General features: G+C 30.7%; 1 long non-coding RNA gene across 1 annotated transcript in view; it reads right to left on the reverse strand.

The window, feature by feature from the left end:
• The window catches only part of LOC146993418 (uncharacterized), a 403,725-nt gene that overhangs the window by 202,384 nt on the left and 182,233 nt on the right, over positions 1–19,108 (reverse strand). The window contains exon 2 of the long non-coding RNA XR_015038754.1: positions 8,262–8,395. This is a non-coding gene — a long non-coding RNA (uncharacterized LOC146993418). The remainder of the gene's footprint in view (positions 1–8,261; positions 8,396–19,108) is intronic.

Genomic DNA, 19,108 nt, shown 5'->3' on the forward strand with positions numbered 1-19,108 from the left:
TTGATGAGCTTTTGAACTAACAAAAATAAGCTTAATTTTTCATTTAATAACTCTCATACTCTGTTTTTAGAGTTAATGTAACATTCAATTAGAAAAGCCATGTGTTAAGTATAATTCCTCTTTACTCACCTTACTCACATTTACAACTATTCTCCTAAATTATAAAAGCGGAGTATAATGTTTTTAATTTTAGCTTACTTGTCTGCCGAAACTTATATCTATAACCACTTTATACTATTTATTATATAAATTACACTCATATTAAGTTTAAGAATGCAAAATTCCGAAACTTGCTACTGGATAGGGTTTGAGGATGCGTTAGGAGCAGCCGAGCAATAAAATATTTCTAAGCATCCTCATGTAAATTGAAACTAAAATATAAGCATTTGTGCTTTAACGCAAAGCATAATAGGGTGTTATCAAGCACAAGCAAAGCTGCATCCCAAGTAAACCATGAAGGAGGAAGCTCTTAAGAGTAATCCCTTACAAGAGCTGCATCTTTAAGTGTAATCCCTACAAGCTCGAATTTATACGCGCAAAGGATTGTGGGTACGTATGAAAATTAAATATGAATATCTGGCGCGATAAAAGAATTTATTGAATTTAGTTTTCTGTTCTATTGTGCATGTCATACGAGCGGGGATTTCTTGCAATGGAAATTATTAAAAACCCTATTTTAGAACTCGTTTCCCTCCAGTCGTGTGGAGTGGAAAAAAATGCAACGGTCGATGGCTGAAAAGGAAAGCATTTAGCTATTTTTGACTTCAGGATTCAATTTCTCAGAAAATAAATAATTCGCTGCTCACCGAAATGAAGTGTGGCATTTCCCCTCTTCCGAATAACTTTTCCCCTCTTCCGAATAACTTTTCCCCAAGCAGTACATAAAAATGTGCCTGAATTTAACTTTTTGCAATACTTTAATTTTAAATTTAATTTTCACTTTTATTTGAAGAATAGCTATCCAAAATTACATAATAAAGTATATGAACTGCAGTGCAATTCTATATCAGTAGTTGCATAATCCTGAGATCAATATGTATAAATATAACAAATTTTAGCTTAAATTTGTACACATTACACCTGTTAAGAATTCATAATAAATTTTCGATTTATTATGAATTTATTTTATTAAAATTTCAGAATTTATTAAAATTACTAAATATTTTAGCATTTTAATGCTGGTAATATTTAGCTGTAGAATCGGTCTTTCACTTTTGTCAAATGTACAAGGCTTTCTTGGAAAGAGATCTTTCAAAATTTATATGAAATCGTTTGCATTTATATACAAGAATTTGAATTTTTGAAGCAAAAATTACAAGTGGGAAAATGTTTATAGTTTAAATCTAAGATAATGCGTAATTCAAATTCATAAAGTGTCTGATTAGAAAGAAAGGTAAGAAATTAGTATGAATAATCAGAAAAAGTACTACATACATATCCTACAAAAGTAACAGCATTACAGTTTCACTGACTACTTTAAATCTTACTTATTTATTAAATGATAAACTCATTTATTATAAGACAATATCTTTTTAAAGATTTTAACACTGAATTATGTATATCATGGTAAAACTAATTAACTTTTATAATAATATAGAAATCTCATTTTTAAGAAATATATTTTCCCCTTCATTACCGTTGTGTTACCTTCGTTGTGTACTTAAAAAGCAGCACTCGAGGGTTCCGAAGAGAGCAGCTTTAATTTGTCTTGTTTCCTTTTCTGTATGAACCTGATGACTCTGAAACATTCGGTAAATTGATAGTTTAAAAAATATGAGACTATTAGGTTTCTAAAATATTAATATTTTATTTGAAACTGTTTCTTAAGAATTGGAAACATTTTGTTGAAAACTATATAGAAGCAAATCAGAATCGAATTTTAAAACTCTTTTTAATCATGCCTTTTCTCATTTCTTGCAGTTAACTAAACCAATAAATTTCTTTAAACCCTTATCGCGTTTAACTGTGCTTAACGGGATCAAAATTATTGAAATGATTTATTGCATATTAAATATAATTTTACAAAAATTTATTTTTAAAATCTTATGCCTTCTAAAGTTCATTCACAAATTAATGTTAGAATTCCAAAGTGTATTGAAACTTCTCTACATCTTTGAAACATAGTGTAATAAGAAGCGTTAGACAAGGGTTCGGAAAAAGTGGCTACGGGACTTTATTTCATTAAGTCCATCCAATTCCAAAATTTCTCAAAGCAAAGTAGAGAATTTTATGGAAACGTTGTTATCGCTGGGAGGAACAAGATTTCTATATATACAAATGTTATTTTTTATATATGGTATTAATGCCATCGAGAAGGGCGTGTAATTTATCCGTCCCATAAGAGGAGACAACGGTGGTCCACATGTTAGGTGTTTTTATAATAAAGTGACCACTGCTTCCGACATTAATAGTGGTCAGTGCATATAAACAGCTAAACCCCGCTTAGTTCATAAAATTTTAATCAAGCGCTGATAGATCAAATATTCTTCTACACAAATCGTGAAGATATTTGCATAGTTTTATATGTTCAACTACAAAGTTGGAACTGTTTTATCCAATACAAAAATATTTATTCCTAAGACTAAACATTTTTGTTTTATAGTTTCTCCCTAAATATGGGTGGAATGTACTTAAAAGCTATTAGGTTTTCCAGCGTAAGGAATATAAGCATGCATACACATACGTATGTGTATTTTATTACGTATTTATACGTATTTATACGTATGTGAGACCTGAATTCCAGTTTTGTCGGAATTCTAACTGCTAATCTTACAACTGCTATCTGGATGGCATAACACTTACACCATGAGAGCGCTGAATGGGAAATGCGATACATTCTTACCAGCATTCAGATTTGCTACTTAATATGTGTTGAAAAGTGGCCTATGTTAGTAAAGACTTTCGTTTATATTTCTCTAATTTTGTACGTAACTTGTAGGTCCATTTGTGCTTACTTAGTGAAAGAATAATTGTCGTTTTGTTAATACAAACTTTGTTGTACGAAAATCATAAAAAAAAAAAAAAAAAAAAAAAAAAAAAAAACATAAAATTGATATTAACAACCCTCTTATTCTAAGTGCTTAAGTTGTTTTTAGAAAAATTTCTATCCTGCTTCGAGGAACTGCGTAATTTATATTTCATGTCTAAAATCAACGTTTTTTAATTTCATGTTTAGGACCAACCAACTTTCATTACCTAAACGTTGGCCCTATCAAATCATATTCACTATAGTAAATATGATTTTAATGTCCTATCAAATCATATTTACTATAGTAGATATGATTTGATACATTCTGTAGCAAATATATAGTTCCTGACAGGCTATGACGACAATCCGTTAATAAATCAAAGCGAAACGGGGTACAGGGTACCCCCCTCGATTTTAACGGTCAAACGATCTTAGCCAAACAGTCTGGGCATATGTTTACTTACCCGTAATGAGTGTCGTTTTAGCTTAATTTTTCAGAGGATTTCCGCTGTGAAATAGTGATTATATATTTTTTATCAATCTGTTATATTATTTGATGCCTTTAGCTTTAGCCTCAAAGCACGCCATTTTCAGTATAGGTTAGCGCCGTAGCTAATTGAAGCATTTTTATTTAATAGTTATTCAAAGATAGTAGTACTGCGATTTTCACAACGTTCATAGTTTCAGTAAACCTTAAATTTGAACTCTAACTTGAGGCAGAATGAAGAAAAGTGGTCTTCAAATTATTAATAAAAATATGCCGATTATTTGGTTTTCATCCGACGGTGAGGCATTATATTATGAAAACACGTAGACAGAGACACGCGACTGGAAGTATGATTAGCGAAATATAAACAGTCATCATCAATCGGATGGGTATTTAAATGCTTCAAATTAATTCAAAATTGCAAACTAACTTAAAAATGCTTAAGAAAGAAAAGAGAAATTCCTCAATACTAAGTAGTAAAAATGAAGAGAAATATCAAAATGGAAATATTATATTCTTAATATCTCCTTCTGTAGCATAACATGGACCAAAACTGGAAAATTAAAATCGCAATTTCGAAAAACATTTTAGATATATTATAGTAATATTTAGCATTTCTTATCAATCAAAATGTTCATCGAAGAACAATGTATCTATTGGTGTTGTAATTATTTTTTAATCACACCAATTTCTGATACATAGCTAGCTTCAAATTGTTGCTCATTATACTTCTCTTTCCGAGACCGATTAACGTAAAGCAGATAGTAATGTTCTTAGGAATATCTTGTGAATGTTTGAAAGTATATGCCAGCAATTAAGCTAAATTTCGACTATAAAATTTTAAAATCTACACTTTATAGCTTTAATACGATTGCCTTCCTCTCTTATTCTTGAAGATTTTAATCGAAGTAAAAGATTAAAATACACATACGTATGTGTATGCATGCTTATATTTCCAAACATACACAAATGTGTTTTTTACCCGAGACTCTTACTGAAGTTTTGAAATCCTTATTTATTTTTAATAATGTATTTTAAACCACAAATACAGAAAATATAAGCGTTTTTCTGCAGTTAAATGCAACTAAAATGAAATTAATGTTGGAGAATAAAAACGAACTACATGAAAATATTACGATGGACATAAGAGAAACTTTCAAGAAGTTAAGAAACTTCTAAATAACTGGCAATGAAAGTTTTCACTTAAACGACAGTGCCATGCAAAAGTAATTAAAATACGTATATTCTTACGGGAGCGAATTTTATTTCGATTATAAATTATGATACAGCACTTTAGTGGAGCAAAAATAGAAGCTATTTTGTTACAGTAAAATCCAAATCAAAGAAAAGCGTTCTAATGCCATTTCAGAATTCATTAAATTAATATGTGATACCAAATTAGTACGAGAAGCTGTCAACCATCTGATAGTGCGCTCTTTTGCAGATTATCAAATCGTAGGTTCAAGTCTAAATCAATGTCAGATAGTGGAGACCGACTGAAGTAACACTTTCTGGAGAAAAAGCTGCCATAGATTTTAGAAACAGTGTACTTGACAGAGACACTAACTGTATAAAACAAAACTGGTACTGTAAGAGAGCAATCTGTTGAATAATATTTGAATAAACAACAGAGAAAATAATTAGGAGCATCCATAGCACATAGAAGTATCCTGATAATTATCTGACTAGAAAATAATGATTTCCAGTCGCCGATGAAGCCGAAAGTTTACCCTATATTTGGATATGACTTCTTATTAACAAAATTTAATTTATAAAATAAAACCGAATTGCAGTACAAAAGGAAAAAATATGTTATAATGAGTATATTTTCCACATTTTGTAGCTCTGTTTATTCTCTGTTGTTATTTTATTATGCAGCTAAGTTTGAAATTTTATATTATCTCCCCCGTGTCTGCATGAATAATTTGCTTCGAAATTCATAGTATCCAACATAGCTCACATAATCTGTCTGCTGCAATAATCCTTCGGTTGCCAAAAATTTGCTCTCTCTCGCTTTTACCAAAATTTTTAATTAGTACCTCATTTGGCTAAGCAAAACTTTCTGAAAGTTTTAGCTATCATGAAAACAGTTTAAAAGCGCAAATAGCGTTGAGCTTTTGCTTTACTCAATCACTGCATCGAAGTTTAAATTAAATTATAAAATATTTTACACGTTTATGAAAGACTAGAGAGATGCTTTGATCAATGCAAAGCACTATGTTACAGAAATGATACGACTGCTTTACCAGCAGTACACGCTCTCTTGCATTACGACTTTCAAGTAAACCCTGGGACCCGAAAATCTAGACCTCTGTCGTGCAGATGCACAAAAAATGACCTTTTTGTACCTTTAACGACTACCCAGCCCCGAGTGATAAGGTCACTAAACACTGCTAGTTCGTTCCGGATTCAAATTTCGGTAGCTTGGCTGGCTGCATGGAAATTTTGCGGTTTTCTCCATGTGTACCATGAATACAAAACCACTTTCCTTAACACGTCCTTTCCGACGATATTCCTTCCCTTAAGCAGATTATCCTCGGGTACTTTGGCATTAACCAAATAAAATAACTTTACCTCAAATGCGAAAGAATTCTTTTCTCCTTCTGAAACGGAAATCTGACAAAAACCCCATTCAAGAAGTTCAAGAATTATTACTAAATTCTGCTTTTCAAAACAAAATACTAGTAGACAAAGCGCGTAACAGAAAATGTTTTAATTTCTTGCTTTCAAATGCGAACTTCTATTCACCAATAATTCGATTTTACAACTTTATATATAAGTATGTTTAGAGATTGTCAAGCGAATTTTGCACAAGAAATTGTAATGCTTACTTTTTAAGGAATCTAAATTACTTTGTTGCTAATTTTCAGCGCATTAAAAGCGATTATACAAATCGAGAGGATGGATTTAGAAGCATCATCACTTGAATAGTTGCTCTTCAACATAATTGAGAAGTTTCGTTCAATGCAGCTTGTATCCAATTTAATTTTTTTCGTATTATGTTAATAATACGAAATAAATAATTAATTATATAATTAATTATAGTTATTTCGTAAATTATGTTATTTTTAGTTTATTTAGACAAACATTTATTTTCGTTTCTTTTTAACACATACATTTAAATTATGATTTCTCCATCCATTTTAGTGTGTTTATGGCTGCAGTCATGCAGTTTCATTCGAAAATGTTTGAAATTTACATTTAGTTGAACTGAACACTTTTTTTAGTTTTCTTAGACTTTAGCAGAAATTTATTTGCCGGAGTTTCCAGATTAGCAGTTTCCTTCATTCATTTTTATACAGCTGATTCAGCTGAATTTTCTATGCATAGGACATTGTCAACATTCTGATTCCGTATTTATTACTTTTAACAGTAGAAGTAATCTATAACGCTTAGCTAGTTTCGATCCTCATTACCTTAAATCTAATGTTAAGCATACATATTTTGATCATTGGTAGACGGTGGCATGCTGTATAAGGAGGTAAATTGTGGAAAAATCAGAAAGGGAAATTTACCAGTGGATAAACACCAAGTTAACATACTGAAAGATAAACTTGGAGAAATATGTGTTAGATTTGTATGACAGCATAAAATAAACATAAAATTAAGCATTGCTAGACACAGATAAAATAAAGACTCATTCAAAATTAATTTAACGGGCAATATCACTGATATGGAATCAATTTAGAAATGAAAGTTTTGAGATAAATAAGAGGAAAATAGAAGAAATCGCTAGCCGAAGAATTTAAAAAAAAATAAAAAAATAAAAATTCAGAAGTTGCACCAGAATTAGAAAGCAGACTAAACAATTCACGCAATACTAGTAAACCCAAGAGCTAAAAAAGAAACTAAATAATACTAACAAACACAAAAGGCGTTATAGTTTTCGATGTCTGATAAAATGAAATGAATATAACTAAAGTATTTTTTGACACAGCTTCGAATAATATTGTAGAGACATTAGGATTATTTTTGGAAGCAGGCAAGGTGAAAAATTAGCAACGCCTTCGCCAGGAATCGAACCGCGGACCTCTGGAATACGCACCCAGAGTGCAGACCACCACACCACGAAGGCATGCCAAAAAACGCGTGAGAAATACCTTATAATATAACAATATTTTTAAAATATTTGTGAAAAATAAAATCAATTAAAAATTTCCATGTAAATATATAGCATTAGAAGTATCTTTCATCAATTACAGTAATTAGATGAATGTATATAGTATAATAAATTATGTAAATATAAAGCATATCAGTTATATATATCACGTATTACATCAGTTAGAGATGTTATTAACACGCCATCATGTTTTGCGAATAGTGTTACTAAAATATGAATTAAATTAATTTTTTTAAATAGTTAACTGGGTGCAAATGATTCCGGACTAAAATATTAGGACTGTTAGAAATATTTTATGTTAATTAAAATAGTGATGCACATAAAATTAGGCAAAGCAACAACCCTGTGCTTGGCTTTAATGAAGCACATTTTTATAATATTTATCATTTAAATATAAAGGACTATGAATACAATATAACAATATAAAAGGTCTAATACACAGCAATGTATATAATTAGAAACAGATATATGAAAGGGGTTTAGAGAAAATTTGAAGGGCAAGAAATTAAAAATCCCTAGATACTTCATATATGGCGTTAGGAACTCTTTCTTAATCATAGCAATTCTGAAAATTTTCATAATTATGAAATTGGTACAATTTAAATGTATTTCAAATAGCATAAATACGAAAAGCAATTGAGAATAATTACGTAAATATTTGAATTAAGGAATAAACCTTCACTTACTTTATTAGACAGTAAATGACTCCCCCACAGTAGCAATATGTCATGCCATATGACAGATAAATTAAGACCATGTTTAGCCTAACAGCAAAAGTTGCCAATTTTCATCGATGATGGATGTTCGAATAATAAAAAGTCTGTAAAAAAGATAAATGACTTTAAAAAACATCAAACATTAAGCAACGGAAAGATATATAACATCTCGGTAAGGTATCTGTTGCAAAAATATTGGTGTGAATTTAGAATTCTTTAACAAACTGAACATTTGAAATTAAATGAGAACTATCTGTGTAAGATTGTAAATTTAAAACAAATTATAACTCTTATACTAATTAATTACTAATATTTATCTATAAAAGAAAAATAATATAAATTAAGCTAGAAATTGATGTCAATATCTCCTTTAAAATTTAATAATTGATGAGTATCATATTTACATATGTCAAAACTTATATGCATACATATATATAGGAAACCTAAAGCTACGACTTAAAAGTTCTTTGCAAAAAGATTTTGAATTCGTGCTTACGATCAATAATTATGATTAAATAATTGGTTTGATATCTGTAAAAGTAAAACATTAACCTTAATATAATTCATTTTGACTTTAGCATATAGTAAATTTTCAATAATATTTATTCTGTATGTAAAATTTTACAACATCTGAAATATAAAAATAAGGACTTGCAGTCTCAATCAAGTGTCCCATTCATAGGAATAAATGACTCTTTATAGCAACCAACGTTCTTGTTAATAATACCTCTGATTAGGAAACAAGAGCAAGGCTAAAATATGGTTTTAAGCTTTTCAAGCTTTTTTTGTTGTTTTTAGTGGGATTTCCTTCGTTTATTAGGAGGGCATAAAAAAGTATTATTCCTGAGTTTTGGAGTTTTGTGCAAATAGCACACCGACAATCTCCCTTTAATTAAAAATCATGTAGACTTTTAATTTTGGGCCGGTAAAGCAATAAAATTACAGACATATTGTTTTGATGGATACAGACTACGAAAGTTATTAATAAATTTTCGAACAGTAACTCTGATATCTCAACTTTCTTTACTGCTGCTTCTTTAAACATTCGGGTGCTACTCATCCCTTTTAAATTTCGGTAGGTAAAACTACAATGTACAATTAATATTTCTGTCACCTACGTTTCTTATAATAATACTCTAGGTTTTAAATACTGATTAATAGGATTTGATAAGTTACTTTGAAGACATGGGAACATTCAGAGCCTTTTCCTATATAAGTTAATGGGAACAGTTTCTTCATTTAGTACTATTTTGCTTCACAAGAACGCTCTGATTTCAAGATGGTGTGAAAACTACCTTAGTGGTGTTGTCGTTAAGCTATATTTTTAGTAATTTTGAATCAAAATGTACAGACAGACAATGCTACTGAAACCTTTTTTGCATAATTTATTCAATGCATCATGTAAATTTTAATTTACATGATGTAAATTTTTTGATTTTACAATATAAATACGTTTCAAATTTTTTCGTCTTCTTTAAATACAGAAATAGAAATTCTACCAAAGCTAATCAGCATTTTTATAGTAAAAATTCATACTGGATAAAAATACGTTCCCTACGTTCTTAATGCCAGCTCTCAGTCATGATTCGAGTTTCCGTAGCACACTGAACTAAGATTGAGAGCGTCAGAATGATAATAACTCCTCGTCAAGGAATTATTATGTACTTAAATACGCATATGGCGTCACATATATGCTTTTAAATTTACAAGAATGGTGTAAATGTTTTAAAAACTTCCCAATTAAATGCATTGCAAATTATAAGAATTTCCAATTAAATGCATTGCTAACTATAAGAATTAAATGCATTTAGCATTATATTACTTAGAAATACTGATGACCCACGAAAATATACCCCGTCTTCAATACTGTGTTTGGAGGAGGCTGTACTTTTTTGTGTGTGTGTGTGTCTGCTAGTGCGCTGCGCACATGCGTAAAAGAGTTGGTGCAATTTTTGTGGGCCACCTTGTATAAAAAATATTGTAAATATATATTAATAATTTCCTACGAAATTATTTTTAAATGCCTCTGAATTAATTAAGTTATTTATAATTTTAATTTTAAGACTGAAGATTTTATTTTGCATCAAATGTCAAGAATCGTTTGATTGTTAAATTACACCTCTGTCATTGCAGATTCTTTCATATCTGTATCTAAATTTAGTTATCAAATTTTAATTATTAAGCAGAAGCTCGTTTTCATGAAACATAAGTAATAATCTCCAGAAAAATTACAAACACCCTTTCCAGCATTAAAACTTTCATTTCGCTGCGCAATTACTGAGGTTTAACGGATTATACTACAGAAACAGCACATATAATTAGAACTATAGTTAAAATAAAGCCACTCAGAGCCCAATACGATACCGAAGGGCCCAGGTTCGAATCCCGGAGAAGGCATGGATGTAAATTGTCTGTCCTTTCATAGATGGTAACGGTGGCCACCTATTAGGTGCCTCCACAGTAAAATGGCCACCACTTCTGGCTTTAGGAGTGACCAATGCTGAGAAAGGGCAAGTGCCTGTTATTCGATAGAAAAATACTTTAAATAAAAATCAAAAAGTAAAATATAAAAATCTTCATGAAACGTAAGAAATTTTTACTCAAGTCTAAGCCTGCATTAAGACTCTAAACCCTTGTAGAATGTATTTAAGTAACTTGTAGATATTTTAGTCAAGCTCTAAGCCACTCGCAGAAATTATGTTCTACTACTAGTATATTAAGATTACATATATCAATCAGTAGAATGTTTTCCGCAAAAATCTATCAAAAATAATTCTTAAATTACCGAAGCTTTCCGTTCGCACGCATTTAAAGATATTTTTAATAGTCAAGCTCCATGGTTTGAGTAAAACTGAAATGTGTCAAGTAAAAAGACAATGTAAATTGTAATCCTCGTGAATAAGCATATGTCATGTAAATCATTAAGTGATTAAAAAAAACAGTCTGCCTGTGTTGTGAATTTCTATGAATTAAATTGAAGTAAACAGTGAAATGAAATTAAAGGACAACAATACCTGAGCAAGATTACTGCTTATTCTTCAGTCCTCTATTTTGTGAAAGGTATATCCTCTAGTAAATCAATATTTGTCAAATATGGCTCAGCGTATTTTAATAAATGTAGAACTTTAACAGAAGACTTTTAATAAATGTAGCTGAAAGTTGGTGAAAAATCAATGCATTCGCATGCATGATTATAGACAAATCTTTGCATGTTTCAAGGAGGGAAAATCAGCAACATTAAGCTTTTTTGAATGTAGGAATGTTCTCTTCAAATTAATTCTCATAGAATGGGATGACACGTAAATTTTAATCGTTCCATCAGAATTGGCCCGATCATAATTCATGTTACTTACAAAAGCACATTGCGTTCTACTAAATTCATATGATGGATTTATCTGTAAACATTGTTGTGTTCGTTTATGGCTTAGAATAATTCTTCATTTGTGGTTATCTTTACACTGTTGAACTTACATTTCTCTGAGTTTGTAAATTTAAGACCAAAATTCCATCTCCCAAAATTGTGAGTCTCTCATCCTGAGGAAGCCTAGCAACCTGTTAAGTAGGATCGGTAGTAAATGACACCCGCGGGGCTTTCCCCAAGCACCCCACCCGCAATCTCTCTTGCAGTCCGAAGTTTCGCACAGCTCAGAAACCACGTGTTTCGCAGAACGGGCGGGGAAGTCACGCTTGACGTCATCTCCGCCAGGCGGCGCCACTTTGTCAAATCCTGAGGGACGTAAGAGCGAGGGTTGCCGCAAAAAGTGCGCTTAAGGTAGCGCCCCTTTGACGCCAAAGACAGAACATTTTCCTCTCCATCGAACTGAAAACTTGGAATTTAAACCTTCGAAAAAAGGATCAGTTTTCCTTCTTTGCTCCAAAATACTTTGCCGAAAGAGAAAAAAAATAAGAATTTGGAAATTATTAAGAAGATTACTTTATTAATACACGAGCTGTTATCCTTCTTTCATATAGTATCGAAAATTGTAGTTTTAAAAGAAAAACATATTGTTAACTTCTGTAGATAGCGATAGAAGGTTGGTTTTTTACTTCTTCCAGTTTTAGCATAATATTATACTAGACTAAATTTAGAAATTTTTAACATAACCTTAATGTAACTTTCAAATCGTATCTTCAATGTCTTTAGAGGAAATGTCAGTTCAAGATTAGATTTACGTTTTCCGGACTGAAGTACGGATTACATAAGGTTTCCTTATTTATGTAATTTTAAATTTGTTAATATTCAATTTAGCGAAATCCCCATTTAAAAATTTAAATTAAAAGAGAACTGCCCATTTTAAATGAAGCACGTTTAATTTAGCTGTCAAACATATAAAACCGAGAAGAATTACCATAACAGAAAAGCATTTTAAAGATACAAATTCTAAAACAAAAGATTCCTTATAAAATTTCAAAGCAGTGCAAACAGTGATTACTCTCCTGATGAAAAAAGGAATAATCAGCTGTGCCAAGTAAGAAAATTTAAAGACACAGAATTCAGCAAAATGTTTGGTGTTTCAATAAAAGTGTAAAAGAACTAGGCCTAAATTATTCAAATCTAATCGCAAAGCAAAATTCGCATTGAGATCATGAATACTACGAAGAGAAATTTTCGACAGAGAGTCTAGTCTGAGGAATATTACGAAGATAAAGTTTCTACAGCAACTCTAGAGCAGCGTAGTGGAGCGTTTAACGCTTGTACATACTGTAACCCACCATGCTTATTTCCAAAAAATATAAATCTAATAAATTACTTTATTTTTTGTTGCTTAACACTAATTAATATTATTATTAATTACCACTAATTATTGTGCTTAACCTATAATTATTATTATGTTTGAATTGTGTGTCAATTTACTGAGCTATATTTTGATGATGACGCTGCTGCTTCTTTTAAGTCTTAATTGAACTCTCTTTTAACAGTGCATTCATAAACTGCATGATATTTTATTTCTTTAGGATTAGTGAAGAAGAAATACCGATCACACTTTTAATGCTACAACACTCATCTAAATAAGCTTTATATTAAGGGGTTGTATACCTTAGAAACCGAGATTTTGGTAAAAGAACTCCTTTTTTTCTTACGCTCGATGAAAGTCTTATTTCTTATGTTTCCAAAACTGTTTGAATTTTGTTCTTACATTCATTTAAATTTATGTTTCATTTAAATTTCGGAGTTATGATATTTTATTTGACACGTTGTCCTCGAAAAGCATACCGGAAATGCACAAGACGTAGATATTTATAAAAGGGGCGAAGTGTGTCAGAGTTGTTTACTTTTATTTTTAGGGCTTAAAACTTTATTTAATTGCATTTAAAAGACTAAAAGGTATTCTTATGATTGCAACAAAACAAAGTTCTAGCATATTTTCAAGCTGTGTGTTATGAAATCACTAACACATTTTCGCTCGGGTTTTGATTCTGTGTTTACATTGCTGATAAGCGTTTTTATCTATTTATTACTGAGTAATATTCATTAATTTTTATAGGTATAGATAGATATTGGTATAGATTATGTACAGATATGGTAAATTTGGTATACATATTGGTTAATACACTACAAACGTTTGAAGTTTACCGTATCGACTATGCAAAACGGCATTTCCTTGTTTGACTTTAAAAAGCAGAGAAAAATTTTAAAAGCTGAAAAAAAGCACAAAAAATATAAATTTTGAAAAACAAGAGAACATTAGTTATAAATCAGAGGAATTTTAAGTTTACAAACTGATTAAAAGTAGGAAATCGAGTGTTTGAATTCTTAAAATGCGTTTATCTTGTTTTTTTATTTTTCGTGTTTTAATGCTAACAAGAAACACATTATCTTTAAAAATTATAATTGAAATCGTATGCAATTTGGTATACATGTTTAGAACACTTCCTGTAAGGAGACAGACTATTTACTAATTGATAAGTGCAGCATACGTTTCTTTGTTATATTACACATTCTACCTTAAAAACTTTTTAAGTAACTTCCTAGCTTTAAATTAATAGTCTATCTCCTTGAGAATATAATTATGATGGGTTTGCATTTTACAAAATAAGAAAATATATTATACTTTTTTTAACACAGTGTTTCTAATTTATTGTAAATATTGCTGTTTTTTTTGCCAAAAATACAAAATTAATGGTCATTAAATAACTCAGCTTTTTCATTTTTTCATCATTAATTACTTTAAAGCCAAAATTAAATGCACAAACTTAAAATTTAAAAAACAGTTTTCGAAGGTATACAGCCCCCAAGTATTGTGGCAAAAAAAAAAGCTTACAATCAAGAGAGAATGCAGTAAAAATTAATCTTTTAACATTTATGGGGTAAAATGTCACCACCGAAGCTTTCCAAAGATTAACATCTTTTCTTACACTTCTCGTAGAAGAGAACAGGGCATAAACTTAAAGTATCTCCAGTTAATTATGTAGAGCTATTAGGATTTTTTGGAAGCAGAAAAGTTGAAAAAATGAGCAACGCCTTCGCCGGGAATCGAACCGTGGACCTATGGAATACGTGCCAATAGTGCAGACCATTGCACCACGAAGGCCCGTTAAGAAGGCGAGAGAAATACTTTATATACTCCCCCTTTTAAATGGCGACTGGAGTTTTAGGGGACCCAGTAGCCGAATCCTGAGTGTGGAGTATCATCACCCACCACCCTTTTAGTTCGGGCGCCACTTCTAGAGCTATTAGGATTTTTTGTTAGCAGGCAAGTTGAAAAATGAGCAACGCCTTCGCCGGGAATCGAACCGCGGACCTCTGGAATACGCGCCCAGCGTGTAGACAACTACACCACGAAGGCACGATAAGAAGACGGGAGAAAAACCTTATAATTCATCCAAGCACAAATGGTATTATTTTCTGATACATGTTGCATTTTATTAAGCTTATGTAACGAATACATTTGTAGATTTCTGAGCTTCCGTGAGAATAATCTGCGAATGAAAATAATTTGTCAGTAATTATTTTATTCATAGATATTGAGAAAATAAAACACATAATATAATTATAATTTTCATTGTAATTGCCGAAAATTTTGTTTAAATTGATTAATTGTCATTTCCCTATCCTCATTTGGAAAATGAGGGAAAACGTTTCCCTTCTTTTCCATATTGATAGTTCGGAGTAACACTATGGAATTAGTTTGAGGTTTTTAAATAAAATTCTAGAATAATAAGAAATAAATTATCATTTTGCGTAAAAATTAGAAATTGTTATTTTTTACCAAAATTGCGAGCACAACATTATTATTGTTCTTGATTGTTAAGAATATTGCCGCTGCGGAGACAACAGTTCTAGTGTACTTGTGCCATTATTATAAATAATATTAATCATAGAAGACATTTTACCACATTAACGTAATTACCACTCTTATTTACACCATTAGCATTTATACAGGGCAAATACCTCAGTTATTAATGTCATTTTTATGTTATCCCTCGCAATAAAGGCGTAGTCATAAATGCATCAAAATAATGCCTGCAAGAAACTTAAGCAAACACTTTCATTTATTTTTATTTTTAGATGATGGAGTTTTTTATATTAGATGGTAAATGAATTTAACTTTTAAGTAAGAATATTCTTAAATTAGGAACATAGTGCGCAGAAATCGAGTCAACCCTTAAAACGGTTTTTGAATAAAAACTCTAACGATTTTAGAAGCGAACAGACATAGGTCTTTCTTTTTCCAAGAAAAATATTTTTGTTCCTGAAGAAGAGGAAACTTTCTTCCTTCAAGAAAAAATAATTTTGTTCCTGAAGAAGAGGGGACTTTGTTTTATAACCTTGAAATCTACAGAGTTTAATTGAAAATCTAGGCCACATTGAGTTCCTTTTTCCCTAACCCTATTAAACTTTGCATTGGCTTGCTTCTCGTCTGAGTCACTATAACGGGCTTTACCGCAAAATGTATTCTAGGACAATGGAACTCGTTTTACAGGTGCAAAATGTCGCCATATCTCAGAATTATGAAAACGACCATATTGAAGATTCCCACCGGAATAAAATATAACTGTTTCGTTCATTGTTTCATATGCTTACATTTTGTTTACAACAGTTATTAGAAAATTATAATTTACTCCAACAAAGAAAGAGTAAACCATTGCTTAATAATATGAATGTGAGCTGCATGAGCTGTTGCAGCACAAAATTATTTTTGCTTCTCTTAGGCGCACAACTTTAAAATTTTGTTATCGAAAATTGAGAAAAAATATATCAATTAGTATTAAAAGTGAAAATAGCGATGTAGCATGCTGACATAAACGACTCTGAAAGGAATTGTGCAACTAAATTGAGAAATATTACATAAACTTATTATTTTAAATAATAAGACAAGCAACTTTCAATACACATCATTATTAATTATTTTAAACCGCTTGGGCCTTGAGATGATGCAGAGGAGTTATAACTGTAATGACATTCTATGCTATATTCACATTCTTTAAATAACAATATTCCGTACTACACACCCTCTCAAAAAAAAAAAAAAAAAAAAAATCCGCAACGGAGTTTGATATATGACTATTTTCGGATTCATATAAATTAGACATTTTCTAGTTATTTGCTAAATTGCTACTAATCTCATTTCTAAGCATTCAAAACTTCTTTTATTCAAATTGTTCAAGGAAATACAGAATGTTTATAATTTCTTCTTTTCTTTGATAAGAGAAAAAATTAGGGTTTCTTCGCAACAGTATTTAGATATTTAATTACGTTCAAAGCCCTCGAGGTGAACATCGGAAGTGCATGCCTACGTCAAAAATGAACCCTTTTTGGAGGGCTTTGTGTGAGAAAATGCCTGGTATTAACTTTTCACCTGGGGGTAAAACCACGCATTCCCATTCAATAAATTTTTTCATATTAAGAAATAAAATACATGGCATGCTTTAATTAAATTTAGTATCACGAGTTACCACAAGCAAAAAGATTCAACAATCTATTAACTTCAGTTTTGTATATTATTTAGATTACCATAGATATTTAAATATCTTCTTTAAATAAAATCATCTTGCCTTCCTTTGCCTGCAGCTTCGATACCTTTTAGCAATGCAAATATTCAATTTACGTATTTCTGTTTAGAATTCAATTTTATGTTAATATTTCTACTTTGAGGAACAAAGAAAACAGCTTCTTTGTAGGTAATTTATTCCTTGTAAAGAAATATCTTAATTTAACTCCAAAATTAAACTTAACATTTATTGAGGTATCAGTTTCTACGAACCTGTTGGCAGATTTCTATTTTCGATACTGATATTTATTTTTTTCATTTCTTTTTCATTTTGAATTCAGTGGTCTGAAGAGACGTATTTGATAAACAATTGTCATACTACCACTCTTACTGAATATATATTAATCCATTACTTTAATCCCACTAACTACACTCCTACTTGTAATTATGCAATGGTTAGGTTGCGTTGTATGTGTAAGAACTGTTTTAAATCTAACGGCTCATCCTAGCCTGCGTAAGTGTCAAAGAATGACATACAGGATGAAGTACTTACAAGTATTACAAGTACAAGAATGAAGATCTTACAAGTAATTAAATAATAATAATTAAAAATTTATTTGAACCACAGATCGTGATCTAATAAAGTAATGCACAGAACAAAATTTGAAAATTCGTTAATTTGTAAACAAATACACATTCGCTGACCATAGTCTCTAGTTTATAAATCTATCCACCAAATCAAGTAGGAACCTAGAAGAATTACAGTAGTCTTGTAGAGACATTAGAATCATTTTTCGAAGCAGAAAAGATGAAAAATGAGCAACGCCTTCGCCGGGAATCGAACCACAGATCTCTGGAATACGCGACCTGCATGCAGACCACTGAACTACGAAGGCATGCTAAGAAGGCGGGAAAAATACCTTGTAGTCTACATTAAAATACCTTTGATCCTAAAATGGCTGACAAAACAGTGTTCAACTAGACCTAGAAACTAACTCCCGAAAGCGCCGAAGACATCCTCCAGCTGTAATACTCTCACTAGAATTTAATATAGGTTGCAAGAAAGTGAAAAATTTAAACGTATAAAGAAATCATCTTATTTACACATGCCTTCTCTTGTAGTGTAAAAAGTTAGTACCTCAAACTAGCATTGAAAGAACCTACAATACGATGTACTATACACGACATGCATAAAAATGGTGTGGCTTTACAATTTAATGAAAAAAATATGTCTCACTGTATGGTGGCATAATCGAGAATATAGTTGTTTATTCCCGTTTCTCGCTCCGAAAAGCATGTTAGTCTCTACAAACTTTACCCCCATAAATAAAATGTATGCAAACGTTTTGGATGCTTTACTTTCAATGAAGAAATAAGGCAATAAATGTAAAAATACAAATATACTAGAAACGTTATGCTGTATAAACCGAAGAACTCTCTAATATTTGTAATGGCAATTTAAGCTTAATCTAACTGATTTCGGTATACAAACAAATAAAGTACGTATTTACGTCTAATAATGATAAAACACATTTTTATCCTAAATGTTTTTCTTGCACATTATTGACTTATATAGAAATTTTATAGTTACTAATTTGCACTGAAACAAAGAAAATCCATTTCAATAAATTAAGTCTCATGAATAATCTAAAACCGAAGCAAAAATTTAATTGACAAACATTTATTCACTGAAAAACGAGACAGAAATATGAGAAAGGAATAAAACGGACTTTAAATATGAATAAGGGAAGTCGAAGGTAAAGCCATATGATTTCTTTTTACCCCTTAAATAATCGAATGTTGAATAACTCATTTTTTAGCCCATTAACTGGGATCTGAAACTGCGGTAATCAGTTTTCTATAAATTTGTATTTATTTGTATGA

The sequence above is a fragment of the Stegodyphus dumicola genome, chromosome X1 (assembly GCF_044657685.1).
Source record: "Stegodyphus dumicola isolate Sdum_Otavi_A_Nest chromosome X1, ASM4465768v1".
In the NCBI taxonomy this organism is placed as follows: domain Eukaryota; kingdom Metazoa; phylum Arthropoda; class Arachnida; order Araneae; family Eresidae; genus Stegodyphus; species Stegodyphus dumicola.